We start from the raw sequence: 9,086 nt of genomic DNA on the forward strand, positions 1-9,086 counted from the left end.
ATGGGGTCTTACTGGGTGTAGAGAACTGCACTTAGACCTTGGGAGAGCACACTAGTACAGCGTGGGTAGACACGTTCGCTGCCCACTGCCTGGCTACTTGGTTTGCTTTTGCCTGTCTCCTTGCTTTATTTTGTTGTCTGTCTCCCCCTTCTAGACTGTGAGCCCGTTGTTGGGTAGGGATTGTCTCTGTCTGTAGCCGAATTGGACTTTCCAAGCGCTTACTCCAGTGCTTTGCACACGGTAAGCGCTCAATAAATGCGACTGAATGAAGGGATGAACGAGTTTATGATCTGGAATTAGAGGCAGACGTTAGTCAAAGAATCAGTGATATTATCCAGCGCTTACGGTGTACAGAGCACTGAATGAGCGATTGGAATAGTCCAATGTAAGATAATTTATTACGTCCTTACCCTGGCCCGGAATGCCCCCCATCCACACATCCACCAAGCTAGCTCTCTTCCTCACTTCAAAGCCCTGCTGAGAGCTCACCAACTTCAGGAGGCCTTCCCGGACTGAGCCCCCCTTTTCCTATGCTCTTCCTCCCCTCCCCATGGACCCAACTCCCTCCCTCTGCTCTACCCCCTTTCTCAATAAATACGACTGAGTGAATGAATGAAGTCTTAACCTGCCCTCCATCCTGCCGTGGCCCGTGATAGGGGGCCTTGTACCATATTTCTTTATTTAAATTAATGTCTGTCTTCCCGCTAGACTGAAAGCCCACTGTGGGCAGGGAACATGTCTGTTAATTCTGTTGAACTGTACTTTCCCCAGCATTTAGTACAGTGCTCTGCAAATAGCCAATAAATGTCGTTGATCGATTGACTCATTCATTGATTGATTAAGACGAGCATCATGGCTTAGTGGAAAGAGTGTGGGCTTGGGAGTCAGAAGTCATGGGTTTTAATACGGCCTCTGCCACTTATCAGCTGTGTGACTTTGGGCAAATCACTTAACTTGTCTGTGCCTCATTTGCCTTATCGGTAAAATGGGGATTAAGACGGTGAGCCCCACGTGGATCAACCTGATTACCTTGGATCTACCCCAGGACTTAGAACAGTGCTCGGCACATAGTAAGCGCTTAACAAATGCCATTATTATTATTATTATTTTTATAATGAAAACTGGAGGAGCTTGGGTTCAGCTGTAGTTGCAGCTTTCCTCATTTTGGAGAAAAACTAAAGCTGTTGGGATTTTTCTTAAATATTTCCCTTCCTGGTAAGCATTTCCCAAAAGTCTAATCCATCAATCAATCAATAATATTGATTGAATGTCTTTCATCTGTAGACGTCACGTCCTGGGTGCAGAGGAGAAAATGCAAAGGAAGAAAGAGTAGGATTTAATCCTCATTTTCCAGTTAAGGTAACTGGCGTCCAGAGAAGTGAAGTGTCTAGCCCAAGGACACACAGCAGGCAATTAGCATAACCGGGATTAAAGCCCAGGTCGTCTGACTCCCAGGCTCATGCTCTAGTCACTAGACCACACTGCTTGGATAACATAATATTTTCACTTCCATCCATCCCACAGGACTCAGTTTCCTATTTCCCCACAAGGAAGAAATGGCCAACCACACGACATTGAGGGAATTTCTGCTCCTGGGATTCTCGGATTTCCGGGAGCTGCACCTTGTCCAGGATGCACTGTTCCTCCTGGTCTACCTGGCGGCCCTGATGGTGAATCTCCACATTGTCGCCGTCACCGCCCTCAAGTGGCACTTCAGGAATCTCATATACTTCTTCCTCAGGAACCTGTCTGTCCTCGACCTCTGCTACATAATAATAATAATGCTGATGATGATGGCATTTGTTAAGCTCTTACTATGTGCAAAACACCATTCTAAGCGCTGGGGGATAAAGGAGATCAGGTTGTCCAACGTGGGGCTCACAGTCTTCATCCCCATTTTGCAGATGAGGTAAGTGAGGCTCAGGGAAGTTAAGTGACTTGCCCAAGGTCACAAGGCAGACATGTGGTGGAGCCAGGACTCGAACCCATGACTTTAGACTCCAAAGCCCATGCTCTTTCCACTGAGCCACGCTGCTTCTACATCTCCGTCACTGCCCCCAAATCCATCCACAACTCCCTGACCGACCGTATATCCATTTCCTTCCTGGCCTGTGCCACCCAGCTCTTCTTGGTGGTCCTGCATGTCGTCTCAGAGATGTTCCTTTTTACGGCCATGTCCTACGACTGCTACACCGCCTTCTGCCTTCCCCTACGCTACGAGGTCATTATGGACCGAGGGGCCTGTGGGAATATGGCCGCCACCTCATGGCTCGGCGGGGGGCTGAATGGAGTCATCCACTCCTCCGTGACATTCTCCCTCCTCCTCTGTGACACCAACGTCATCCATCAGTTCTTCTGCGATATCCCTTCCCTCATCCGGCTCTCCTGTTCCAGAAGCTACATCGACGGGATCATTCATTCATTCATTCAATTGTATTTATTAAGCGCTTACTGTGTGCAGAGTACTGTACTAAGCGCTTGGGAAGTACAAGTTGGCAACATATAGAGACGGTCCCTACCCAACAGCGGGCTCACAGTCTAGAAGGGGGAGACAGACAACAAAACAAAACATATTAACAAAATAAAATGAATAGAATAAATATGTAGAAATAAAATAAATAAATAAATAGAGTAATAAATATGTACAGACATATATACATATATGCAGGTGCTGTGGGGAGAGGAAGGATGAAAGGCGTGGGGGATGGGGAGCGGGAGGAGAGGGAGAGGAAGGAGGGTGCTAAGTCTGGGAAGGCCTCCTGGAAGAGGTGAACTCTCAGTAGGGCTTTGAAGGGAGGAAGAGAGCTAGCTTGTTGGATGTGCGGAGGGAGGGCATTCCAGGCCAGGAGGATGATGTGGGCCGAGGGTCGACGGCGGGACAGGCGGGAACACGGCACAGTGAGGAGATTAGCGGCAGAGGAGCGGAGGGTGCGGGCTGGGCTGTAGAAGGAGAGAAGGGAAGTGAGGTAGGAGGGGGTGAGGTGATGGAGACACTTGAAGCCGAGAGTGAGGAGATCGCCTTTCTGGGTCTCGGTTGTTTCGTCGGCATCGTTGTCTCGTAGGTGCACATCTTCAGGGCCGTGCTGAGGATGTCGGCCGCTGAGGTCCGGGCCCAAGTCTTCTCCACCTACCTGCTTCACCTCGTCATCGTCATCTTGTTTCTCTCTACTTCCTTCTCTACCCATCTTAAGCCTCCCTCAGACTCCACCTCGACGATGGACCTGCTGTTGTCTGTGTTCTACGCTGTGGCACCCCCGCCCTGAACCCCCTCATCTACAGCCTGAGGAACTGGGACATGAAGGCCGCCCTGGCGATGGTCCTGAGGTGGAAATTTTTCACATAGAATGGAATACCTTTAGTCTGTTCAAAAGTGGAAGATCAGCATTGACTCTATCTACCAATCAATCATCAGTATTTATTGAGTGCTGCCTGTATGCAGAGCACTGTACCAAGCGTAGATAATAATAATAATAATAATAGCATTTATTAAGCGCTTACTATGTGCAAAGCACTGTTCTAAGCGCTGGGGTGTTACAAGGTGATCAGGTTGTCCCACGGCGGGCTCACAGTCTTAATTTTACAGGTGAGGTAACTGAGGCACAGAGATGTGAAGTGACTTGCCCAAAGTCACACAGCTGGGAATAGTCAGAGTAGGAATTTGAACCCATGACCTCTGACATCAAAGCCCAGACTCTTTCCACTTAGCCACGGTGTTTCTCATTCATTTGATCCATTGGAGAACAGAGATATGTGCGATCTGAATATTTTGGCACCCAGATATTCAATTAATCGTATTTATTGAGTGCTGTAATTGTTGTAATGATATTTGTTAAGCTCTTACTATATTCCTGGCTTGGAATGCCGTCCCACACATCCGCCAAGCTAGCTCTCTTTCTCCCTTCAAAGCCCTGCTGAGAGCTCATCTCCTCCAGGAGGCCTTCCCAGACTGAGCCCCCTTTTTCCTCTCCTCATCCCCATCCCCTCCGCCCTACCTTCTTCCCCTCTCCACAGCACCTGTATATATATTTGTACAGATTTATTACTCTATTTTACTTGAACATTTTTACTATTCTATTTATTTTGTTAATGATGTGCATAAAGCTTTAATTCTATTTGTTCTGACGATTTTGACACCTGTCTACATGTTTTGTTTTGTGGTCTGTCTCCTCCTTCTAGAATGTGAGCCCGCTGTTGGGTAGGGACCATCTCTATATGTTGCTGACGTGTACTTCCCAAGCGCTAAGGATAGTGCTCTGCACAGAGTAAGCGCTCAATAAATATGATTGAATGAATGAATGCCAGTCTCTGCTCTAAGCACTAGGGTAAATTAAGCTCACAGTCTTAATCACTATTTGACAGATGATGTAACTGAGGCATAGAGAAGTTAAGTGGATTGCCCAAAATCTTACAGCAGACGAATTGCACAGCCGGAATTAGAACCCTTGTCATATTTACTGAGAGTCAAGCACTGCAATAAAAAACAAAAATACCCTCCTGCTAGATTACGATAGTTAGTGGTAGAAAGGGAACATATGTATCACCTCTATTGTAATGTCCTCTCTTAAACACTTAGTACAGTGCTCTGCACTTAGTAAGCACTAATAAATACCACCGATTGACTGATTCAAGTAGTACAATTTGTTTCTCGGTCTTGCCTATCTCACCGCCAAACCCTCACCCATATTCATTCAATCGTATTTATTGAGCGCTTACTGTGTGCAGAGCACTGTATGAGAAGCAGCGTGGATCAGTGGAAAGAACCTGGGCCAGAGAGTCAGAAGACATATGTTCTAATGCTGCCTCCGCCACTAATCAGCTGTGTGACTTTGGGCCAGTCACTTAACTTCTCTGTGCCTCAGTTCCCTCGTCTGCAAAATGGAGATGAAGACTGTGAGCCCCACATTGGACAACCTCCTTACCTTTTATCTGCCCCAGTGCTTAGAACAGTGCTTGCCACATAGTAAGCGCTAAACAAATACCATTATCACATCGTCATCACTGTACTAAGCGTGGCTCAGTGGAAAGAGCCCGGGCTTGGGAGTCAGAGTTCTTGGGAGTCATGGGTTCTAATCCTGACCATGCCACATATCTGCTTTGTGACCTTAAGCAAGTCACTTAACTTCTCTGACCCTCAATTATTTAATCTGTAAAATGGGGTTTAAGACTGTGAGTCCCACAGCAGATCACCTTGTAACTCCCCGGCACTTAGAACAGTGCTTTGCACGTAGTAAGTACTTAACAAATGTCATCACTATTATTATTATTGCTAAGCCCATAACCTGCCTCTGGCCTAGAACACCTTCCCCCTTCATATCCAACAGACCATCACCCTCCCCACCTTCAAAGATTCATTAAAATCCCATCTTCTCCAAGTGATCTTCCTCGACTAAGCCCCCATTTCTCCAGCTCCTTCTCCCTTCTTTGCAATCTTCGCGCCTGTATCTGCCACCTTTGGGCATTTGATATTCCTTTACTCTGTCTTGAGCACTGGACTAAAACCCAGCCGACACACTTCACTCCACTAACGCCAACCTTCTCACCGTACCTCAGTCTCGTCAGTCACACCGACAACCTCTCCCCCGGGTCCTGCCTCTGGCCTGGAACAGCCTCCCTCCTCAAATCCAAAAGACAATGACCCTGCCCTCTTCAAAGCCTTACTGAAGGGACATTTCCTCCGTGAGGCCTTCCCAAACTAAGCCCTCATTTCCTCTTCTCCCTCTCCCTTTTGCCTTGCCCTGATTTGCTTCCTTAATTCACCTCTGCCTCGGCCCCACAGCTCTTATCAATCAATCAATCGTATTTAGTGAGCGCTTACTATGTGCAGAGCACTGTACTAAGCGCTTGGGAAGTACAAATTGGCAACATATAGAGACAGTCCCTATCCAACACTGGGCTCACAGTCTAAAAGGGGGAGACAGAGAACAAAACCAAACATACTAACAAAATAAAATAAATAGAATAGATATGTACAAATAAAATAAATAAATAAATAGAGTAAAAAATATGTACAAACATATATACATATATACAGGTGCTGTGGGGAAGGGAAGGAGGTAAGATGGGGGGATGGAGAGGGGGACGAGGGGGAGAGGAAGGAAGGGGCTCAGTCTGGGAAGGCCTCCTGGAGGAGGTGAGCTCTCAGCAGGGCCTTGAAGGGAGGAAGAGAGCTAGCTTGGCGGATGGGGAGAGGGAGGGCATTCCAGGCCCGGGGGATGACGTGGGCCGGGGGTCGATGGTGTGACAGGCGAGAGCGAGGTAAGGTGAGGAGATCAGCGGTGGAGGAGTGGAGGGTGCGGACTGGGCTGTAGAAGGAGAGAAGGGAGGTGAGGTAGGAGGGGGCGAGGTGATGGAGAGCCTTGAAGCCCAGGGTGAGGAGTTTCTGCCTGATGCGCAGATTGATTGGTAGCCACTGGAGATTTTTGAGGAGGGGAGTAATATGCCCAGAGCGTTTCTGGACAAATACAATCCGGGCAGAAGCATGAAGTATGGATTGAAGTGGGGAGAGACAGGAGGATGGGAGATCAGAGAGAAGGCTGATGCAGTAGTCCAGACGGGATAGGATGAGAGCTTGAACGAGCAGGGTAGTGGTTTGGATGGAGAGGAAAAGGCGGATCTTGGCAATGTTGCGGAGCTGAGACCGGCAGATTTTGGTGACGGCTTGGATGTGAGGGGTGAACGAGAGAGCGGAGTCGAGGATGACACCAAGGTTGCGGGCTTGTGAGACGGGAAGGATGGTAGTGCCGTCAACAGAGATGGGAAAGTCAGGGAGAGGGCAGGGTTTGGGAGGGAAGACAAGGAGTTCAGTCTTGGACATGTTGAGTTTTAGGTGGCGGGCAAACATCCTGATGGAGAATATCCTGAAGGCAGGAGGCGATGCAAGCCTGGAGAGAGGGGGAGAGAGCAGGGGCAGAGATGTAGATCTGGGTGTCATAAGCATAGAGATGATAGTTGAAGCCGTGGGAGCGAATGAGGTCACCAAGGGAGTGCATGTAGGGCGAGAACAGAAGGGGACCAAGCACTGAACCTTGGGGAACCCCCACGGTAAGGGGATGGGAGGGGGAGGAGGAGCCTGCAAAAGAGACTGAGAATGACTCTTGGGCCGGTCCCCCTCTGTCTCCCGGCCCAGGTACCCCTCTGCCTCCTGGCCCTGGTCCCCCTCTACCTCTAGGCCCTGGTCGCCCTCTGCCTCCCGGCCCTTGTCCCTTGATGCCTTTCAGCCCTGGTCCCACTTTGCTATCTGGCTCTGATCGCCCCCGACCTTCTGGCCCTTGTCCCCTTCTCCCTTGGGCCCTGGTTCACCTGTATCTCCCAGCCTTGGTCCACATCTTCTGTCCGGGCCTAGTCCCTCCCTGCCTACGGGCAGGATGCCCTAATTCTTCGAGCCTTTGATGCCTTGTACCTCCGGGCCCTGGTCGCCCTGTGCCTGCCAGCCCTGGTCACCCTCTACCTCCTGGCCCTGGCCCTTCTCTCTATCCCGTTCCTGGGTCCCCTCTACCTCCAGGCGCTGGTCCCCCTGTTTCCGGACCTGGGTAACACTCTACCTCCTGGCCCTGGTCCCCCTCTACCTCCCAGACATTTTCGCCCCCGCCCTCTCGACCCTGGTCTCCCTCTACCTCCAGGCCCTGGTCACTCTCTCATTCCTGGCCCTGGTCCCCCTGTCCCTCGGCCCTAGTACTCCTCTGCCTCCTGGCCCCCTTCTCCCTCCAGCCCTAGGTCCCCTCTACCTCCCGGCCTTGGTCCTTATTTTCCACCCGTACCTGATCCCTCTCTGCCTACCGGCATGGTGCTGTGGTTCTTCCCAGCCCTCGTCACCTTGTAGCTCCCAGCCCTGGGTCACTCATTCATTCAATCGCATTTATTGAGCGCTTACTGTGTGTAGAGCAATGTATTAAGCACTTGGGAAGTACAAGTTAGCAACATATAGAGAGGGTCCCTACCCAACAGCGGGCTCACCGTCTAGAAGATCCCCTTACCTCACAGCGCTGGTCCCGTCTCCGGATCCAGGTACCCCTCTGCCTCTTAGCCTTGATTCCCCTCTGCCTCTCCGCCATGGTCCACATCTACCTCCCGGCCATGGTCCCCCGCCCCCCGCCTCTCAGCCCTGGTTCCCCTCTCACTCTTGTCCCTGGTCCCCTTGTCCCCCAGCTCAGGTACCCCTCTGCCTACCGGCCCTAGTCCACCTGTCTCCCAGCCCAGATGCCCCTCTTTCATTCATTCATTCAATCAGATTTATTGAGCGCTTACTGTGTGCAGAGCACTGTACTAAGTGCTTGGGAAGTACAAGTTGGCAACATATAGAGACGGTCCCGGGCCGTCTCTACCCAACAGCGGGTTCACAGTCTAGAAGGGGGAGACAGGCAACAAAACAAAACATATTAACAAAATAAAATAAATAGAATAGATATATACAAATAAAATAAATAGAGTAATAAATATGTACAAACATATAAACAGGTGCTGTGGGGAGGGGATGGCAGTAAGGCGGGGGATGGGGAGGGGGAGGAAAGGGAGAGGAAGGAGGGGGCTCAGTCTGGGAATACTTCCTGGAGGAGGTGAGGTCTCAGTAGGGCTTTGAGGTGATTAAGACTGAGCCCCCCGTGGGACAACCTGATCACCTTGTGACCTCCCCAGCGCTTAGGATAGTGCTTGACACATAGTAAGCGCTTAATAAATGCCATCGTTACTAGTATTATTACAAATATCGATGCTCCCGCCCGTCCTCGCCTCGGCCCCACACTCACGAGCCATGGCGACCACCGCAATGCCACAAAAGCCAAAGCGACGGAGCGCACGTCCACTCCGCGCCGCCGCCGCACCCTCTGCCTCCTGGCCCTGGTCCCCCAGGCCCTAATCCCACTCTTCCTCCCAGTCCTGATCCCTCTGTGCCTCCTAGTCCTGCTCTCCCTCTACCTTCAGTCAACTGGGTCTCTCTCCAGCCCAGCCCATGGTCCCCGCTACCTCCATGCCTTAGTCCCACTGTCTCCCGGCCCACTCTACCTCCCAGCCCTGGCCCCCAGGTCTCCTGGCCAAGGTACCCCTCTACCTCCCGGTCCTGGAACCCCGCTGCCTCCCAGCCCTGGTTGGAC

The sequence above is a fragment of the Tachyglossus aculeatus genome, unplaced genomic scaffold (assembly GCF_015852505.1).
Source record: "Tachyglossus aculeatus isolate mTacAcu1 unplaced genomic scaffold, mTacAcu1.pri scaffold_75_arrow_ctg1, whole genome shotgun sequence".
Taxonomy (NCBI): Eukaryota; Metazoa; Chordata; class Mammalia; order Monotremata; family Tachyglossidae; genus Tachyglossus; species Tachyglossus aculeatus.